The sequence below is a fragment of the Numida meleagris genome, chromosome 4 (assembly GCF_002078875.1).
Source record: "Numida meleagris isolate 19003 breed g44 Domestic line chromosome 4, NumMel1.0, whole genome shotgun sequence".
In the NCBI taxonomy this organism is placed as follows: domain Eukaryota; kingdom Metazoa; phylum Chordata; class Aves; order Galliformes; family Numididae; genus Numida; species Numida meleagris.
Window position 1 is genome coordinate 43,156,153 of NC_034412.1, and position 22,449 is coordinate 43,178,601.

Here is a 22,449-nt window from a genome sequence, read left to right on the forward strand (position 1 = left end):
TAGACTATCACTTCTTAAAACTTCCCAGATGACTTCCCATCTTTCAGCATCCCAATCAAGACAAAGAACACTCAAGACACAGTCAACATTAGTATTCAAGAAAATACTGGGAAACTAGTCAGGCCTGAAAGTTGCATCCAGCCTGTGAGAAAAACTGATTTCCTTTCCTTTGGAATAACACACATTGTGAGCTGCCTTAATTTTTAGAGTAGACTTAGATGTTCTGGTCATAAGGACAGAAGAAGTGTCCCATCTTTAGAGTAAAAGACATCTTCCAAAACAAAGTGTTTCTTCCCACATTCCTAGTATGGTTATACTAAAGGATACACTTAAGGAAGTGGTACCATCTTCAACACTGCAATAATTCAATCCAAACTGAGTAACTAACTGTCATACTCTGAAACAATAATATTCAGAGAAAGCTCTCCACTTCTCTAAGCTTTCCCATGTCTGTCAGTAAGATTTATGAAACTGGTTCAGATAGAATCAAGACCTATTCACTTATTTTTCTGAGGCAGAAGCACAAGCACCATAATCACACAAACTGATCCCACATTCCACAAGGAATCAAAGCAGTCACCCCAAGGGCCCATGGTCAGAATTCACCATACAATTAATTAATTGAGCGTGTTCAGACACCAGAACAGGGAATATTTTATACACACACATTGAGATACCCTCCAACAAGAACTCCAGTTTTCACAAAGCCTCAGCATTTGAGCTTCTAACTGAAAACACTACAGAATACTGCTACAGATACATAAATAGACTTTCTGCATGTTTCATTTTTAGCAACAAGTGACCAAACCATAAGCTACCTAATGGCAGTCTAACACCTGCTGAGTAATACAATCCATTAAAATGGGACTATGCATTTTCATAATGATGCTAAAAATTAATCAAGATGTGGTTATTTGACCAAATTATGTGAACCCCAATTACAATATTTCTCTTGCAAAGGTCCTAATAGTTATAAATACAGGCTTCAATAACCAGCAACTTTCTTTGCATATTACACAGTCCCATTTTGAATAAATTGCATTGCTTTAAACATGTTCTAGGAAGGCTTGCAGTGCTAAACCCCAATTACATTATGGGAGAGTACAGAGAGGAAAAAAAGAAATACACATGCATGCATACTTCAAAAAGTTGTGGCTAAGGAAAAAAACTGTCTTAGAATTTGTCCTTAATGCAACAAGACAGAACAGAGCTCTTCCTTTCTCCACTACAACCCCCAGAACTTCCTGTCAATGTCTCAGTTTAACTTCACTTGACTAGTCAGTGCTATATAGCTGGAAGAGAATTAAAGAGTTTAGTCCAAAAATCAAAGATGTTTAAGACAAAGCTTATTTCAAACTAAGCCTCATTAGAAAAAATATAAATCAGAAGTGTTGTAGAAGCATTTATCCTGCAGAGGATAAATCAGACAATTTGTCAGACAGCTACTTATCTTGTTCTGATTGTCCAGCGACTAGAATGCAGCGTACACTGGAAAGCAAAAAGCTGACGACTATGGTCTGCTGAATAGCTATTCTTTTCTTAAAAAGCATCCCTATACACCAATGAAAATTACACTTCTATCAACATTTATTTAGACCATCAATAGAGATTAAAACTTCTTTAACTAGTTTAGCTTTGGCATTTGACATGCATCATGCCCTGCCCTGTGGCTAGTTAGCCAGGGTGTATTCATTTATCTTTCTAAGTTTTAGAAGTCAATGCAAGTTACTTGGACTTTTATTGTAGACGTAGATGTTAATTTTATCTTACTTCACACTGACCAGTTCTACAGCAAAGAAATATGACTATTCATCATTATTATGTCTACTAGCATGAATGAGAATAGATTAGCCATTTTTTTTAGGAACGGCATAGATGAAGCTAACAACCATGGTTACCACTGAAAAAGCTGTCCTCAGCTGAGAGCATTTTTCATTCAGCAACACAGCATGTGTAGTATTTAGTTATTTGGTAAACACTGCTTAGTGATGAATTTTAGGAAAAACGTCTGCAAATTCAGGATACAGCTACCGTAGAGTACAGAAGCATACATCAGTAAGCTGTCTTCCTATCAACGCCTAGATTTGCTATTATAGCACATTAGAAGAACCAATGTTGTTAATGCTCCTTGCTTCATAGCCAAATGGGGTGGCACAGCTCTTCCTCTTAAGACTGAAGTTCATCATGGAAGTTAACATTTCTGGAAAAACAGAAACACTGAAGAGCTCTTTGCATGATGGCTTTTAGTAGTAAAAACAGAGGAGTCAAACTATTTTATACAATGTTCCTTCTCACAGGACAGAAAGAAACAGCTTTACTTTGGAGGACCAGCTTGAGTTGCTGGCATTTTTTCCCCCATTGTGCAGAGTCGTTTGGTTTTTTTTTTCCAGAAGCTTCCTAATTACTTCTAGCTGTGTGCAAAGTGTACATACATACTGAAACAAATTCAATGAAAACACAGCAGACTGAACATCTGCACTTCTTCAGTAATTGTAGATGAGCTAGCACAGCCTTGGTACTCATCAAATAAAGCCAAGTTTTGCACTCCTAATAAGCCTCTGCAAGACGAAGGTGGTATGCCAGAAGACGGGAATTAACTCTTATCAAGTAACATACCCAAAACAGTGTACAAACTCACTGAAAACCAGTAAAGACAAGCTTTTTCCATGTGAGAATAGCACTGTTAAAGAAGGTTTTGTTATAGCTCAAACATAGCATCCTTATGGATTAGTGCAGCATTATGAAAATAAGAAAACAAACAGGTAGGAATTTTGCCAGGGTCCTAATACACAGGAACTAAAAGTAACACGTAAACTTTTTAGCGATAACACCTGGCACTCTAAGATATTAATAGCTTCTATATGCACCTGAAGTAGATAAGTTACTGGAAGTACAAATTACTCCAAAGTACATCTACAGTTGTTAATTCCTCCCAACACTGAAGTAAAGAAAAAAAAAGGATGCTTCCAAAATTTTCAATTTAAAGGCTTATTTTTATATTGAAATTACAATACATAAATTTAAACCAGAATAACTGGCAGAGGATCAGATGACAGAATCCTACAATACTACATTAAGCATGTTCTCAGCACTGCTAAGACAGTAACACAGCATTCCAGTTTGTTAAATGTCCTTTTGAGGCAGCAGCAGCAATGGGAACAGTTTGCTTCAATACAGCCTGTGTTCAGCCTCAAACTGAGACATGGGCAGTGGTATTTGGCACCCTTATAAAGCATCTACAAACAGCAAGTGCTGTTTCCTATTTACAAGGTTGATGTGGGGGAAGGAGAAGAATCAGATGAGCAGTAATTACTGTAGAAATGTATTAGAACTATCAACCAGATATACAATGTATCACATTCTCCATATGGAGGAGAATTAACAACAGATGCATGCCCGCTGCTTCTCTTCACCAAATTTTGTTCCTTAAAACAAGGAGAATCTGAACAACCGCTCCACTAGCCAACCACCCAGCACATGAGTACGCACACACAGGAACCTGGGTGTGTGTAGAAGTAAATACTTTGCTGCTGTTAGGTACATTTCACATAACTAATTGTGAGAAGTTAGTCAACTTTCATCACACAACAGTTTAAGATCTTAAAAGGCTTAGCATGGTAAGAGCGAGTGCTAAAAATACAAACAAAAAAAAAACGAGCTTATTTGAAACGGAAAACAAACAGTAAAAGCAGATGACTTCTTAATACAGGGCTTCTATAGGTGCAGGTGCTCTATTAAAGAAATACTGGGGAGGTAACATGCCAAGACACTTGTAATAGCGCTTCAATAAGGGGAAAACATTACCTTTTGCCAAAGGCTTTAAGCTAAGTCTTTGAAGTTCTGGGCTCTAAACAGGTCTCTGCCAGCGACTTGTTGGAGACTGGACAGTCCTGTGCTTTGTTAAGGCTACAACAGACACCAAATTCAACCCTACACATTTCATTTACAAATAGTGGATTTATTACTGCTAAATTGAAAATAATTTTGAATGAATCCATTTTAAGTTCAGCCATTCTTAGACAAGTGTCTGTAAACGCTCTGTAGCAGTTCAGTTCAAATCCCTTACGCTGATGCAACTTCCCAAAACATTCAGCGCTACACCCAAGAGGCTCAGCACCTTTTCTCAAGGAGGAACAGGCTTACGACACTAGTCTGCTTTGCACTGGTAACCATAGACATGAAAACACTGCACTGCTTAGCATGACGCTTACCGCATTGCCTAGGATCACAGTAAGAGAGTCACCTAAGGAAATCTCAGTATACAGAGAGAAAAGGAGATAGAAGGCTACAGGAAGAAGCTGCTAGAGGTTAACTCTAAAAGCAAGTGCTATTAAGACACTGGTTTGTGTGCCAGCAAAACTCACCCTCTGGAAATATCACAGGTCCACTGATAAGAGCAAGTGAGTTTCTGTTTACTAAGTCTATAAAGAATTAGTGGGATGTCCTTGAAACAGACATTATGGCAAGCTAACCTACGTAAACTGAGTGAAAGCAAGAGATCTGCTTTTTGCTCAGATGCCTGCAAGTGAACAGGATGTTCTTCTCTACATTTACACACATGGGAAAGAGTGTTTTATCTGGACAATCATTAGTTATATACCAAGTACATTTTTTACTGTAACAGTCATCTAAATTTCATGAATTCAGGCGAGTTTTCCTTTGAGTAGCCACGCTCAAGAATTTCCTCCTTTTAGATTTAGACGCAGTGTTTTATTAAGAACCATTGATTTTCAATTATTAACTCAACAGTTCAGAACCTCTGGCAAACTACCTAATTTCCTCATTCATAGAACAGATAAAAAGTAAATATTTTTATGCCAGGCTGCAAACCAGAGGACCTACAATCGACATCGCATATTACGGAAGGGACAAAGCACAGTAAGGCAGGAAGCTTACCTCAGGTACCATAAGCATGGCCACAAGGCACAGCAATTCCCTTTTGTTAAAGGTACAGCACACATTACCTAGAGGGCAATGAGTTTCCCTGAACCTGATTTGGTTTTGGCCTCTTCGAACTCAGTAACTACATGGATACTTCCAAAACCGCTTGTATTCATCAGAAGTACCTTACTCTCTGTTATGCATCCTCACACAATGGCTATTCGGGGGAAAGAGAAGCAACAAAGTAAATGCCCTGGCACAGGAGTCACTTGATTTTATTAAGGTTTTAGAGCCTTAATGAAAAGTAGGGTTCGATTTAGTTAAGGAATGTCTTCTCAACAAGTGCAGATTACACAAAACAGAGCTATCTGTATTAGATAAACCTTTCCCATTGGTAGGCCTTAAAGTCTTCAGCATCTGCTAGGACAGCAGTGCCTTGGTGCCTGACATGCTCAGTGTCCCGCAGCATCTTCTGGGACAGTGGTGTCCATGGTACAAACCAGCAGACAGATTTCTGGGGACAGTGGATCTAGTGTTGCACTAATCTTCCTAGCATCTGTTGAGACTACTGCAATACCATGCCCATACTAAATAAAACCTAACAGCATCTGTATTGTCCACTCCCCACAAATAGTATCAAAGACCATTGTAGGTCGATAGCCCATCAAAATCAGAAAACAAATCCAAACAAAAGATGCGTGCAATCTTGTTACAAATAGCTGCATCTTCAAAGTTGTTTTCTATGAGGAAACATTTCTTTTAAAGTCTTCATACACATCCCCTCATCTTTGCAAACAGGAGAGCTACTCATTTTTAAAGACCATCACTTCTTTCAAATTTTTTTTTAAAACTAAACCTTCAAAATAAAAATCAGTACAATGTCAGTTTTTATACTTCTATTGGACATACTAACTCAGGGAAGGTAAAATTGAGATCTGTCATTCAGTTATCTTAGAAACTGGGAGAGGAGTTCGGGGGTTTTTTTCTTTAAATTGGTATGGAAGCAGGAAGCCTTTTATAACACTACATACATGACACTATACTTCTGTTGTCTACTTAAAACAGCAAGTTTTAAATTCATATGGAAAGTAGCTCATGAAAACAGGGTTGTTAGACCCAGACCACTACTTTCATATCTTACACCACTAATCACAAGATGCTTTCATGATCCAGGAAGTAGATGCCCATCAACATGCCAGGCACCGCTCATTATTTAAAATACAGAGGTACATAAAGTTACTCTGGATTCAGATTACCAGCCTAAAAGTTAAAAAAAAAAAATCAATTTTTGCCCACCTCAAATTCTCATTTTTCCATTGATTTCTGTTTGAGTTCACTTCAAGGACAGTCCAACCTCATAAGGGACCTTTACCTACAAACTACTGTCGTCACGTTACAATTTCACTCATTTCCCCCCTCTGCTTTGACTTTTCCCAAATACCTTTTGTGACTGCACACATTATATACACTATTCTTGGGCAACATATTTCAGGACTGAGACAAGCATGTTCTCTGGAATCACATTTTGATTATACATTTTCCTACTGAAAATCAATACAAGTCCTATGCCAAAGGAGGGAAAAAAAAAAAAAGGAAGCAATTGCATTGACCTCTCCAGTAAAACTAGCCCTCAATCAGCTAAGTTAAAGCTTCATTAAAAAACTAACTAAAAAAAATTAACACCTACTCAAATAATAAACATAAGCAAACTGCATTAAAAGCAAACATTAAGTAATTCAGGCTTTAGGCAAACTAATTAATAAATACACCTGAGAGTAAAGCTCAGCAACACTCCTGTAAGCCCCCTACTCCCAGAAAACAGCATAAATTGAAACGTGTATGATAACGCAGACATTCACCTGTGCAATTAACAGCTGTTAGCTCATGCAAAGTTTAGTAGCTCAAGGAGAGAGATTTATATTGAAAAGGTCTCCTTTAAACAAAAAAGCAAATAAACAGAAACAGATTAAACAGAACAACAGCTCGTCCACATTGTATTCTAGGATTTGTTTATTTAAGCCTTGCCAGGAGATGAATTACTTCTCACACAGATTTTGAGCCAAGCCGAAGCCAGAAGTCACGCAGTGCTGGTGGAAAAGTACCCTGTCACCCAGGCAAGAAGGAAAGTTCAGCTGCACTTCACGAAGTTGAAGACTGGCTTCGATGGAGCAGACGCACAGCATCGGCCAGCCTACAGCCGTGCACCTTTACACCCCCACGAACCCACAGCGACCCTCGACCCTGCAGAGCTGGAATCGGGCATTCCCAAGCCCTCGGTCCCACCGTGCAGCTGGCGGGCACTCGCAGCCCGGTGGGAAGCCGGGCGCGCTCCCTGCATACGTACCTCCACGAGGAAGCCAGGCGGCAGGTGCTGTCCCTAACGCGGAGGGCCTCTTCGGCGCACCAGACGGAGAGCGTCTCTCCGGTGAGACGCAGGCAGGCGGCAGCGCAGAAGCCGGTCCCCGCGGAGCTCCCCGCGCTGCGGCACGCCGCGCTCTTCCACCTGTGCCGCTCCCAACTCACCGGAGCGGCGCTGCGGGCACTTCCCCCTCCGGAGGCGGCTGCAAAGCCCGGGGCTCCGCCGGCGGCCGGACACTCCCACAGCGGGCAGCGGCAAAGTTCGCCGCCCCTCCGCCTTCTGCTTCGGCTTCTCCTCCCCGGCCGAGCGGCCCGGAGCCGAGGGCGTCAGGGAGGCGGCACTCGGCAGAGCGGCCCCGCCGCCGCCTCAGCGCCGCCGCGGTCGGAGGCGGCTCCGAGGCAGCGCGCAGCGGCCGTTGCCGCGGCCGTTACCGCCGGCCTCATGCTCGCCGTTCGCCCCTGACATCACTCGGGCTCCCGCACGCCCGCCCTCCCCCGCCCCATCGCCGAGCGGTGACTCACCGCGCCGCGGGCCGGAAAAACCGGCGCGGCCGCCGCCCGGCCCCCGCGATAACGGCGGTGGTGGCGGTGCCGCCTCTGCGCGCGCGCGGTCCCCCTACCGCCGCGCCGGGAGGGACGGGACGCGCGGGCGGGCCCAGCGGCAGCCGCAGGGAGCGCGCTGCCTCCCGCGTCTCTCCTCGGCGAGCCGGCTCCGGGAGCGGCTTTGCCGGAGCTTGGGCTCCCGCCACCCGACCCGCCGAAGGCCGAGCGGCGCGGGAAGCCCCCGCTTGGCCATGCTAGCGTTAAAAATAAAAAACAGCCCGCATCATTCTGTTGGGAGTCTTCCAGCGCAGCGGGCATGTGATCAGTGGGGGGCGGGGGAAGCGGGCGGCTCGCCCACACCGAAACCGGCGTTGGCCGCGGTACATCTGCCCCACAGCCATAGAGCTCCGGCCGGCAGCGCTCACCTGGGGGAGACGGCCTGCTCTGCGGCACGGCGCGCCTCGGAACGCACCGAGCTTCTTCCCAAAAAATCCTCCGGGAAGGGGGGGGGCGCTTTATTCCAGCCGGGCAGGGGAACGCCACTTTGACCCAACCGCAGCGGGCAGAGCGCTGGGATACATAGGACAGCGGGCTTTAAGGCATTCCCTCCTGCAGGCCTAATATGAATGGCATGTTGCGAGATAAGCAACATAAGCAGACCGCTGCTGATCCATTGCTAGACAGACACACATACACCTGTGGCAGCAAACCAAAGAATCCTGTCCTGTACATCACAGCGATCCTTACCACCCGCTCTGCCACCCACTTCCTTATTGCCCACTTCCTGGGCAATGCATCCCTTACCCAGACCTAAAGTAACATCAGAGGTCGCACGGGGAGCAGGGGGCTGCTCCCAACCCCTGACAAAGACACGTGCCCACGCTTAACTGCATGCTTAGTTGCATGCATCTTTGCAGAGGCGGGTTTTAACTGAAGATGCTGTACAACAGCTGACAGATGGAGTAACAGAGTACAAGCTACAGTCATGGGAGTAAATTGTATGTATTTTGTTTTTCTACAGACAAAGGCATCAAGCAAATTCTAGACAGAGAGACTCCTGGCCCCCTCCTACCCTCTTCTTTCCTTATTAAATTCAAAAATGCCCTTAAAAAAAAAAAAAAAAGGTCAGAAGGAAAAAAGAGAAAGGTTACTGGCCATCATTCAGAATAATTTAGATACACCCAAAATGCTGTCCTTGCCTAAGTTTAGAACATTATTCTTTGAAGCACCAGTCCTGAGCGTGGAAAAGGGAACACCGCTACACCTGTGAAAGGTGCCCAGCCTGTCCCTGGGGGTGAGCAGCTGAGCACCGCACAGCTCAGCCACGAGGGGTGCACCCACGAAGGGGAGCCTGGCATCAACACCTACCGCATCGCAGGAGTCTTACTCTCAAGGCCTGTTGCTATGCAAGGAGCGTATTTGTGAAGTCACAGAACTCAGCGGAGGAGTAAGCAGCACACCTCTTGATCATTACTTGATAGTAACGAAATTACCTTCAAAAAGGTTCTTTTCAGAATGGAAATAACAAGGAAGAGAACTTCAGTCTTTCAGAATGACGGAACAGTTTTATGAGGGAAACTGTTCTCATAAAAGCTCCATGAGGAGATAGAGGTACAGATCATGTCCCCTCCTGCCCCAACCTAAGTGCAAGATGGAGAGAGGGGGAGAGAAGAGTTTTGAGAAGAAAATCACTGTTCGTTTCATTTGGAACAAATCCAGCATCTTTTTCATTACTGTTTATTTTTTTTTTTATCCTTCTCATGAGATAAGCAGGGATATTATTGGAAACAGTAATTCTATAAATGAGCGCAGCCAGCTCCTGCATTAAAGTTCTATTTCTAAAGAGACACCCAGGCAGTTTTCAAAGGCAGCTACCACCAGAACCCTGTTTAGGGCCGTGGGATGGAGCTGAGTCTGCAAGAGGGAGTTCAAGGGGCAGGGCAGGAGTAAGAGCCATATAGGAATTTCTGGTTCAAGCTAACATTACAGTTTACAGAAACAGTAAACACCAGTATGAAAAGAGAAAGCCTACTTGCATACCTAAGCTACAGCAGACATCTAAGCACAAGACAGACGTGCTCAAGAGATACATAGTTCTTCCCTATTAAAGTAGTTTCAAAGCTAGTGAGTTGTATGAATATAGATGTATTCTAAGTTCATGTGTAATTGTAGCCTTTATTACAGCTCTGTTAAGGGTGGATTGGAACATACAGCTATGCCACATTGATGTTCCATAATTTCCACCCCCCAGCAGAGTCCCTCATAGCTCATTTTTCTTCAAGTAGCACACAAATCAGGGTAATCCTGCAGGCTACTTCTACACAGGCCTGATGCTGATTGCCACAGCAGCCTACCTAGTGAGGCGGGAGTTAAGACTCCTGCCCTGAAACAGATGAAGCAACTCCACAATGACTTATTATTCCCAATCAATTATGAAATAACAGACTACACTAAACCAAATACACATAGGATATCAACTCACAAAGAGGTTCTTCAACAGCATGCACTCAGAGTACTAAGCAGTGCCCCACAAAATAAGTTTTCAAGTTCTGAGACACGCCACTTTTCAGAGAGGAGATGAATTCTCAGTCTCCAGGTAGATTCTGTTTAATCAATTCACTAGTTCCTCCTCATTACCAAGGGCTTCAGAACACACATAGAGGGGGAAAAAAAGCCAACAACACACCTTGCCTTAGAGGTTCACCATTAATAACATCACTGTTCTTGGAGGGGCAACCAAACAAGTACATAAGCCACAAGAAGGACTGTAAGAGAAGTTTTCCCACTGCTACTTCCCAAGAGCGGCAGCCGAGAAGTACATGACCCTGCCCTGCCAGCACAGCACAGCCCAGGCCCTAGGAAGCAGCTCCCTGCGTGCTGCCGCAGTTGGCACAGCCACACACTCAGCTGCTCCGGTAGCAGTCCTCCCCCAGCGAGCCGGTAGAAGCCGAACCCAAATTAAGGAACGCTACTACCCGCTGCAAAACAGCGAGCTATTAAGATAATAACTGAGCGCACAAACTTTGATAACTCCGATTAACTTCAGCGCAACTGAGCAAAGCCAGCTACATTTACCCTAAAGCTTCAAAAAACACCCCCCCCCAAGCAAAACATGCAACCCACCCGGGGCTCACCTACGGCCTCCTGCTCCAGCCCAGCCGCCCCGCAGCCCGGCCTGGCTTTCAAGGGAAGCGGCAGGCGCCCGCCGAGCCGGCAGCGGGGCGGGGTGGGCCGGGGCGGGGAGGGGGTGCTCTGCTCCGCCCGCAGGTGCCGGGCGGGCTCCGGGCGGGGCCGGGCAGGGGCTGGGCCGCTCAAAGCGTGCCACGAGCAGCCCTTGGCTGGCTGAGCTCGGTGCTTCGTGCGGTTTGTGCGCCTCAAAGATCGTTGTGCTGGCTCTTCTCGTTACCAAAATTAACGGAGCAGAGGCGCTGCGGTTTCAATAGGCTTTTCAGGAGCTCATACGTTACTGACAACATCGTTGTGTAATTTTGGGGGAAAATAAATGCTGGAGCTTTGCTTGAACATACACTCCTGCTAAAGCTCAGAGGAAACTGAGAGAAACACTGACTTAGATGGCAGTAAACTTCTTAGAAACAAAAGCAAGAACTGGAAAAAAACAAACAACTTTTGCACTTCCTTCTCAGCATTTCAGTTACAAAAACCAGAAAAAGCTGCATCACAGAGTCACCCTGCTTTATTTTTTTCTTTTGGATACTCTAGTGTTTTCTGTTTGTTTGTTGTTTTCCTCTTGTTTTGGGTGGAGTTGCAATTTCCTTGTTTGGCTTTGGGAATGCTTTTAGTGCTCAGACTATCTAAAGCGCGTTAGAAGCTGTGAAATACAAGAAATGCTTAACGGTCTTTAAACAAGTTCCCCATTCTACCAAAGCCAAAAATTGATTGTCTATCTAAAAATGTGTGCGTAACAAATCATTGAATAGGAGATTGAGGTTAGATGTTAGGAAGAAATTCTTTACTCAGAGGGCGGTGAGGCGCTGGCACTGCTGCCCAGAGCTGTGGGTGCCCCATCCCTGGAGGTGCCCAAGGCCAGGTTGGATGGGCCCTGGGCAGCCTGAGCTGGTGGGGGCACCCAGCCCACGGCAGGGGTTGAGGCTGGATGGTCTGTAAGGTCCCCTCCAATCCAAACCATTCTGTGATTCAGAGCACTTTCTGTTCACAATATAATTTGAATAAAAGCTTTGCTTGTATGAAGCAAGACTTTGGAAGAAATAATATGAGCACAGGTACTTGGCAAAAGGTGTAGAGGGGAAACATGCTATTAGAGATGAACAATTCTAGTTTGTCTTCTGTATTTGCAAGTCAGAAGATAAGGATGTTTCTAGGAAACTGTGTCAAGCAGAAGCACAGGAAATATTCTCAACCTCTTTAGGAAAAGAGGTGACATTTTTGGAAACAACTACTATATCAGAAAAAAAAAAAAGATGCCAGGCAGTTGAAAAGGCTTATTAACTGTCTTCTCTAACATCATTAGAATTTCTGGATATGACATTAAATGCATGAAAACTACAAGAAGATGGCATAGCTGTAACAATTACCACTCAGTCAATGGGCAATTCAACTAGCCCGTTTTCTCCGATACTCAGTCTTACCTACTGTATCTTCTCGCCATCCTCCCTCCTTCCTTCCTTCCTTCCTTTCCACCTTGGTAATGCAAAGCAAAAAACATTTAAACAAATTCTAATACAAACTTGCAGTAGCTGAACACAGGATTTGCTAGACAATCTCTTTTTTTTTCCTCTCTCTCTCTGTATGTGCCTTTTCTATGAAGGAGAATTTTATCTTATTAATCTGGGAAAGGAAATAAAAATGAGTGAGAAAGAAGTAAGACTGGAAGGTGAATGAGCAATCCAAAAGCACAAAGCTTTATCCCACCTCACTGAGGTTTGTATGTGGTGTAATTTTTTATCTAATTGTCTTACATTTTAAGATTCTATTAGTTTGAAGACTCTTTTAGACACAATTATTTTTAAACCTAAGCAGCTGACATAATTGCATGAAGGACAATTGGCCTACTTAAAATATGTGACTGCTGTTGTCACCTGAACATAAATTCAGAATGAAACATACAGTGAGAACTAGAATACTAGGTTAACCTCCTGTCTAATGTGCTGCCCTAGCTCTGACGGCAGGCAATGCAAGAAGCTTCAGAAGTGGCACAATAATACTGTACTTGCTTATCTATTCTGGTGGCTTATCTATTTACTCTTCCACAGTACTCATTTGTTATTTTCTTTCTGACTAGCATAAGAGATGCTTTTTTTTAAAAAAAAACTTTTAAACAGAAGGACCAGCAACCATCAAAGTGGGCTTAATCTAGTTATACACTGAATACAAAAAATTGCTGCTTTCAGTGCGTTTTTTTTCTGAGTGTAGTGTGATGTTCCTCAGATATGTAACACCTTAACACAAGCTCATACCTATTTCTCTGATAATTTAAAAATACTGAAAGATACACAAATAATCTCAAATGAAATCTCTCTATTATATTGGGCAGGACTGTAGAATCAAATCTGGAAGCAAAGTAGTGGCTAAAGACATTTTGACAGATATCCTTCAAGAGAGTGAGTAAGTCACGAACCTTGGAGATAAGAAGAAGTGAAAGATGGTTGAGTCGTAGATCAGTTCTGAATTTCAAATATGACACACTTCTTTTGATAGTCTGCATATTAGAAGGCCTTTAATGTGTCTTCTTTTATAGAGGATTCAAAAGATGCATGAGCTTGGTGAAAAAAATGCCCCAAAGCCTTTGTTCCACTGTATTTGAAATGTATCAAAAGTAATTTTGAGCTCTCTTACATGAGGGCAAAAAGCCCTCATTCTACTTATGGAAAGTCATGGCCAAGAAATTTGGCAGAAAGTCTCCAGTTGAGAAACAGTTGATAGATGGATGACTTTTTAGACTGAAATAAACACTTCCTGATGAGTCTCTATGCCAGTTTGTATGTATCATCAGTCACATCACACAGATGTGACTAGATGGTTTATGATGGGCATAAAGCCAAAGTAAAGGGATCTGGGAAGTGTTATGTCCTGCCAAATGTACATTTGCTGTAGTTAAAACATGTCCTAATGTGTCTTTTCCTTTAATATTTTTTAATTGATTTGGAGGAGAATGCAGAAAGGGTGAGTCATAATACAGGGAGAAGGGTTCTTCCTAAAATCTGGTGAGATAAAGATGAATAGTAAATTAGCTGAAGAGTGGCAGATCTTAGAAGAGATGAGGAGGCTGACAGTATTCTGTGAAATATCTCAGTGGAAAACACTATAGCATAACCTTGATTTTGATTCTGCAAATTTATATGTAGGCAGACCTTTGGAATGTTTTCACTGTTAAGAGGGGAGATTCTCATCTTATAAATAAATCACAAGGAGTTGTAGATGTTTCCAGGGTTGCACACACCAGGAAAGGTGGTAGAAGATATGATGGCAATGGAAGAGTATTCTGCAGGCTGAAGCAGATGGGACTCTTGTATCTAGTATGAATATAGTCAATACTGATTAATTATGCTCTGAGCTGAAATGGCATTGTGCCAGTTCAGAGATAGGGATAAAACATATGAAAGTATGAAACATTTACAGGGTGATCGGCTTTGAAGAAGGGATTATACTGGAATCAGAAATACGAGGATTCTTGGATTCCTCTCATGTTATGAAGAAAGATAAAGCATATTATGTTTTTACTCAAGAGTAATGCTCCTTTCTGACTCTGCAAAAACTGAGTGTCTTATGGAAACATTTCTGGCCAGATAACTCCTATGAGGAAGCGCTGGCATCTACAAGCCTAACAATTATATTCCTGGTAAGTTACTGATCAGGTGAGAAGCAGCAGCTTTTTGACATATCCCTGAATTAAAATCAGGCTCTTTCACTAAGAAAATAAATACCTCGTTATTTTTTATATACCATACAGGTTTTAAGTTTCTAAGCTTTAAAGAAAGTTTTATAGTTTTTCAAGTTTTCAATCCTGCCTGAAAGGTTAATGTGTAATGGATATTCAGTTGATTATTGTGGGCATTTTGGTTATTTGTAATATAATGGTCAATATTTTTTTATCCATATGCACCTAGGCTTTATTTTGAAAAGTATGGAGTGCCTAGAATAAATCTAATAATAATAATAATAAAAATATTATAATGATTTTTAGAATAAATCATTATTTTCAGGGAGAGTGGCTGCATGTGTGCTTGCAAAGATGGAAGGCAGATCAGACGTGGTACACAAAACATGAGAAACAACCTCAGAATCAGATGGTGCTGGAAAAATCCTTTTAATTTGACTGTGTTATAACATTGTTCCAAGAATGCTACAGAAGAAAATAAGGTCACATAAGCCCACAGTGTAATGATAAACTTCATTAGCCTGCCAAATGAAGTTTAAAAAATAATAAACAACAACAACAAAAATAACCCAACAGCTGTATAGACTATTGGGAACACTGTAAATCTAGTGTTTCTCTTGGGGTTTTTGAATAGAATACTGGAGATCCGTTTTCAGCTCTGCACTCTGATGCTGGGCAAGTTGCTTCTAACTATATTTTAGGAGTGTTTTTTGGCAATGTATTTATAAGGAACCTGAGATCAGCCTTCTCCATCAAAGATTTTGAGGGTTTGGCATTATATTTTGAAACCTACACAGAACTGCTACATCTTTTAATAAGTCCTTATTTTTTTTCCCCATTCTTCTGTCCATTTTTTCAAATAGTTTTGAGATGCTCACATACAAATGGAAACCTGACTGTATGTCTGCACGTCTATTACTGAGCATGGGTGAAAAGTTATGGTTGTCCGTATATATTTATTGACTTCCCAGGGTTTTGCATGACTGCTAAATAGGCTGTAGGCCTTATAAACCTAAGCACTAATGGATGTATACTTGTACATCATTTTGTCTTATCTATAAGCGCCTTTATCTTTTCACAGAAATTAACTGTGCAAGATAAACTGTGAGGACTTCTTTATGTTTCAACAACAAATCCCATACATTTTTGAAAAAAATAAGTAATCTTTATATCCCTCCTACTAAATACAAGTAACATCAGTAGTAGTAATGAGAAAAATGTAGACTAAAGCATTGTTTCTCTATTTAAGTATTTCAGAGGATTCTATTTGAAAAAAAATATATTGTATAGGTGTTGTGTGTGTTTCCTTAAATTGTATCAACAGAAGCACTAAAAAAGCAGAGATTCACTTCGCTAATGACCCCTGGTTTTGGCAAGATAGTAAGTATAGGGAGAAGATCTGTTCTTACCATAAAGAGGAAAAGAGGCTTTATAGCAGCAACATTTGCTAGCACCTCTAAAATTAACTCTGGGTCAAGCTTTCCATGATAAATGCCTTTTTTTAGAGTTAATACAGAGCAGCTGAGCCTATAAACACATTAAAAAGTATATTTCAAACAAGTTAGTCTGGGAACTAAGTTTTAAAATAGTACATGTGGAAACAAAAACATAAATTTATACTGAGCATTCATTTCCTATTGTAAATTGTTGCCTACAGCATTTCTATCTCTTCCTGGGGTTGAAATATAAGATAATTTAGGACACAGACAGATAACTGTAAATCACAGCAGAGCTTACGCTGTGGGGAGGCACCTCCAGGGAGGCACACCTGGATATCATGCAATTCAACACTTTGTTGAAGCAGAGCTAAATTCAAAGCTCTATCATGTTGCTTAGGGGTGTCCAGCCAAGTTTTGAATAACTCCAGTGATGTAGATTCCATTAACTTTTTTGGTCAAGAAGTTGCAGTGCTTAATCACCTAAAAGGGGCATCTTTTTTCCCTTCTATCTATCTGACATTTCTCTCTTGTAACTATCTCCACTGAAATGTTTATCACTTTTGATCACAAACTTCTGTTAGACAATATAAAAAATATTGTCAGGTAGTTAAAGCTGAGAAAACAGCTCTGGTAGACATTTTTGACGTTTTATAATGATTTTGCTTTCTTAACAAAGATGAAACTCTTTGTTTGAATTCCCCTGTTTACTGAGGTGGTCACACATCAAACAAGAGCATGAAGTGTTAGTACATGGGAAAAAAAAAAGAAACAAGTATGTACAAAGCTAACTGTGTGCAATTTGTGTATGATTTGTATACAGGTAGTGCAGGTAGAGAAAGTCAATATAACTTTTAAAATTGTTTAGTTTTGACCGTTATTCTATACATTATAACTGTGATCAGTAAGAAGATCTGTGGGGCTTTGACAAGTCTTCTCAAGTTTTGTCCATTGCTGAAGATGTTTTCATCTCTGAAAAACAGATGCAAAGCTAAAACCCCTTTTACTCTGAAGAACTGTCATTTTATACCCTCAGCTAAATTTGACATTACAGTTCCCTGCATGGCAAAGCCAATTTAAGAAATTCCTGTGATTTAGCATGCTGCAGCAGTAGAGATATTTTATACATTTTTTAATAGCTCAAGTGAAATATAAAGATCTTCTCAAAGGTCTATGAGGCTGTGGCAGTATAAACTGAAGACTTTTCTAGTCTTAAGGTATTTTGTATTTTAAAATATTTACAGCTGCTAGACTGAAAAAAAAAGTGGGATTATTTATTTTGGTGTGGCACATCAGAAGACACACTTTCTGCTTTGCCCTTAGGATTGGAATTTCCAGTGGGAATTTCTGTGGTATGTGCACTGCTCTTGGTCAGTGAGCCATTTCAAAATCATGCGTAATCCAACCCAGGGACAAGAGCTGGCATTGCCAGCAGTGGCCTGCCTTCACTGCTGCTATATGCACAGCTTCTGGTATCTCTGAGCCCCTAACACTGAAAAGGAAGTTAACTAATCCCTTCCAACGCCATGCACTTTTCTGCCAGCATTGCAAATGAGCCTAAAGTATCCACGGTGAACAGAAGTGAGGTTTTTTTTGTTTTGATTTTTCCTTCTGCTATATACAATGGGAATGAGAAGAGGTAAAATCAGAGGATATTTTTAAAGTTTAAAGGAAAAATTACAAGTTAAATGCATTGACAGACCATAACAGTGGCTATCTATGTTTTAGGACCCTGTACAGGAGGATGTGAGTCATTCCAATATTATATAGAAGTATACAACCCCAGAAGGGTATGTGGCTAACATTGGTTTTAATTCAGAACATAAAACACACTAGAAAATCTCTGAGGAGCAGAGGAAGCAGAGAAATGTGGTTTAAAGCACTGAGAGCTGCCAGGGTCAAATGAAAGTGTAATGCATATTACAACAATGGTCAGACCTAGGAAGGCTTTGTATTACACTCCAGATAGCCACATATTCAACATTATACAAACTGATTACCCCGAGGATAGATTCTATGTTTGTTCATCACTGAAAACAAGTTTGTAAATAATTAACTAGTAAAATCCATCAGACTTGGAAGTTGGGCAAAATTTTGTTTTGATTATAAACTAAATAAACGTAACTTCTAAATATTTATTTTCTCCAAACTTAAGGCATATTTTATGCTATTTTTAGCACCAGGCAAATCTTGGCTGTGACAGTATCTTGTGTCGGCAGGTGGCAAACTCTGCTTATGCATATTTGAGAAAAAAAAGTAAGCCATGAATGCTGGGTACATGGTACATGTACTTTCAGAAGACGTTGCTTTTTATAGCAACTAACCACTTTCCCTGGTTCCTGCCCACTTTTTGCATTTAAGCAACTAGATTCCAAACAAATACTAATGCCAACTGGATTTTCAGCTTATAAACTGAAGCATCACTATACTCTAGGTTCCCTTCAATCCCGTTATGCAAATTGCCTCCATGGTATAACTTAATTCTTAAATGTAGAACCTTCAAATCAGATCCAGGTCATTCTGGACAGAGTGAACTATCATCAGACACATCAATATTAATTTCTGGAGCCTAGCTGTAATGGTATTGGAGACCAATCTGAGCATTTTGCAGAACTGAGATGTTCTTGGGCAAATGCATTTCTATGCCTTTGTCTGACAGAAACCGCAGAGCCAAATGAGTATAGCTCATCTAAATAACAGTATTTCCTAATGTCTGTGCATAACAAGTACCTAGAAGCATAAATCTGATAAAATATGTATCAAACACAATGCTGCTACCCCATTTCAGAAACACAGGTTCTAACTAGCAGCGTTGGTCCTTATTTCAGTTTGTCTTATTTTTCCCCAGCAGAAACTTCCAGTAGTTAGAAATGAACCCTGAGAGAAGAATAGCTATTATTGTTACCTATGCTGAGTACTAAGAAGGAACGGGGATATCTGACTTTGTAATTATAAGGAAGATTAAAAAGCTAAAAATCTCTATTATCTATTGAATTAATGGATAGCTTGCATGATTTAAAGAAAATAACTTGTGTTGAATTGGTGCATACATTTGAAATTTGTTCTGTGAAAAGAACAGCATGGCATTTTTCAATAGCTGGCATATACAGTAGTGGGTTTGTTTTATACCCATATTGATCCTCTGTGGCATATCATAAAAGAAGCCTGTAAATTATTCATCCCTAAAACAAATTAGATGCTAGGAAAAAAAGCTTTACTGAAATCAATTTTATGGGCAGCAGAGTTGTAAAGTCAGCTGGCTTAGCTAGAGTGGTTTCTAACAATCATTTAGTTGCTAATAATACCTCAATCACCACGTTAAAACCACCCTCAGACACTGAATGCAAAGGCACTGGTGCAAAGTCAGCTTCAGTAACAGGCCTCAGAAGGCGTTTCAGTGGGACATCTGCTTGCCCCCGCAGCGTCAGCCTGCTTACACTCTTCCAAGGCAGGAAACAAACCCATGTAGCTATTAAACGACCAATCCCAGATGTTTGAGACTAGCACACATTGGTCACATGTACATTTCCCTGTACCGGGGCTGCACTATAAAGCAACTTTGTGAAATGATCTAAGTTTGCCATTTTCAAGAGGAATGGCATCTGGCCTTTCATGAACATTCTAAAGCACTCCTGGCAAAGCCCCTCTTCTTGGGCTCCTCAATGTAGCAGTACTGAAACAAAAATAAATTTGTAATGTGACCATCTGAATAATTAGGTGAACACGTAAACATCTTATTTAAAGAAAACACATATATAGAGGAAGCAGTAATATTCACTGGATGCGCTGATAATTATTGTTCTGGAGTACTTGGAAGAGAAAAGTAACTGGCAGCTCACAGCTAGGCAGAAGCTACTGCTACAGCCTTACACTTTTGATTAAGAGGTTACCACACACACACTCATAAACAATTTGCAGAGTTTTTCATTTCCTTTTCTTTGTCAATTCAGGAGTGCTCCTGGGCCACTGTGCACAGCGCTGAGCAGCTGACAAGTACAGCAATGCTGTCCTCTCAGGCCCAGGTCTTTCTGAGGGCCTTGTGCTGGCTAAGTAGTGTAACCGTTGCAGCACAAGAACTCTGACAACAAGTTGACCAAATATTTACTTACTTTCACAGGCACATCTTACAGCTGACAGTGAACTGCACGCTGCCATAGCTACGCTACTTCCAGTAGCTGAGCTAGTTCATTTGAATGTAGCTCTCGTTTCTCTTTAAAACACCAGAGAAATAACTTCACGATTCTGCACTGTCTGTGGCTTGAGCTGCCACTGAGTTACCATTATTTTTTTGTTTGCTTACCATAACATATAAAATATCGAAGCAGTAGGCTACATATATCAACAAGAAAAACACCTAATATGTAAAGCACAATTACTCTATGATGATAGTGAAGAGACTACATGCTAAAGCATATAAAACCAACTGGATTTAGAAGTGTATCTTGAGATGCCTTAACAACATTATCTCCTCAGGAAATACTCAAGGCATTCCAAGATTTTGATTTTGTTATGAAGAGTCATGTGGAACTTAGCATCTGCAAGTAAAACCTGTTTGGTTTTTTGTTTTGTTTTGTTTTTGTTTTTTAACTTTATTGTTAAGTATTGCTCCAGCTCTAGAATAGCCTTTCCTACATTTAACACATTACAAATCATGTCACTGCAAGTAAAGATGCGCTACTGAATGGGTAAATAGACTACATTCAGAAAAACGGAGTTTGGCTTAGACTGATTTTCAGTTTGCTGAAATCTGTACCACTCTGCACCAAACATAGATATATTTATTCACCCTCCATTTCAGTGAAGCCTGTCCAGAAAGACCTGTAAAAAGGGAGGAGACCAATAAAATATGTCTTATAAAATATAATACAAAACCTGCTGTTTTTCAATTGTCCTATGAACTCTCATCTATCTTGCCTTGTATTTAAAAAATTCCCATTCATAAAATAAAAATAGATCAACATTATTCAAATAGTTACAGTTTATAATTTGATTTCAATATCCTATTGCAACTTGTCTGATTCCACAGGCTCTTCAGTATAACCTCCTCTAAATATTTACATATCACATATTTATTATTGTTTATTGTTAAGAATTAAGATATAAATTCACATTCAAGCCAATAATCTTGAAGATTAAGTTTTAAAAATAACTGTGCTTCAGAATGTTTAAGAGATGCAGACAAGTTTCAAAAGATGAAATCCATTTTGACTGACTTAGCTTTTTAAAACTTTAATATTTACTGTATATCATGTAGACACTTTCAGTCAATTTAAAAAAGACTGAAAAAAATAATCAAAAAAGCAACCTGGATTAATCATTTATCTTCTCTTTCTAATAGCTGTAGAAGTAGACTAGACGACCATCTTAATCCTGATGTATGATCTGCTAAAATTAAATAAAATTAATCAAACTTTATTACACAGAACTGGATTTTCTGAAGAACAAGTCAGTAGTTTACTTTCTGTGACTTGAAAGAGGCAATGAGATAAAGCTTGAAGTTAAAATGACCTGACCCTGAAATTAGCGAACAGTAATAAACAAATTCTCATTTCAAATTTAGTCCTTTTTCTTCCAACTAATCTGTAGAACTCACAAAATTTTTAGTATTGAGAGATGATCAGGATCACTGTCAGTAGTGCTTTTAGAAGAACCAGTAAAAGCACTTGTCTTGACTGCTCTTGAAGTTGTGCAGTTTTCACATATACAACCCATAACATTTTAGTTGATGTGATAACTAAGTCAATAAACTTTCAAACAGTATTAGTAGTTGCAGGAGTATTTATGAAATAAGAATTATCAAAAAAGCCACCTTCTTTGAGTTTCTAACTAGGAACTTTCGAAGATGTAGCAGAAATGCTAAGTCATGGCTTGAACCAGTGATTGAGCACCTGGTGGGAAGGCAGGGCCAACCCAGGGAACTCAGGTGCATGCAATGAACCTGAGTGACAAGAAGCAGTGGAACCAGGATCCACCCCTTCTCAGACCTAATTTAAGGGATGGCAGTGGAGGTGAGGGTGTTTTGCTGGAGTTCACTGTGTACCTGAGGTCTTTTGAAGGTAAGCGTCACTTCTCTGCCTGTGGCTGTTGCTTTTGGGCAAATCCTCACTTGCTGCAGCATCGAACCTTGCTGCTCTGCTGTCATTGCTGCACTTTCCATCATATTACAAAAGATCACAGTATTACAGGGGTTGGAGGAGTTCTCTAGATGTTGTCAAGCCCAACTCCTTACTAAAAAAGTTCCCTACAGCAGGTCTCATGGGTAGGCATCCAGATGAGGCTTGAATGTCTTCAGGGTAGGAGAATCTACAACTTCTCTGGGCAGCCTGTATATTATATATAATACAGAATAATAGGTTTTTTCCACTTCTTCCTGAA

General features: G+C 40.8%; 1 protein-coding gene across 3 annotated transcripts in view; it reads right to left on the minus strand.

The window, feature by feature from the left end:
* Positions 1 to 11,052, minus strand: part of SGMS2 (sphingomyelin synthase 2) — a 39,115-nt gene extending 28,063 nt beyond the window's left edge. Inside the window, exon 1 of one of the 3 annotated variants that reach the window (XM_021395914.1) lies at positions 10,917 to 11,052. The gene's annotated coding sequence lies outside the window, so the exon portion shown is untranslated. Of the gene's footprint in view, positions 1 to 7,225; positions 7,518 to 10,905 lie in introns of those variants that run through there. The other 2 variants (XM_021395916.1, XM_021395915.1) reach the window with 2 other exon arrangements.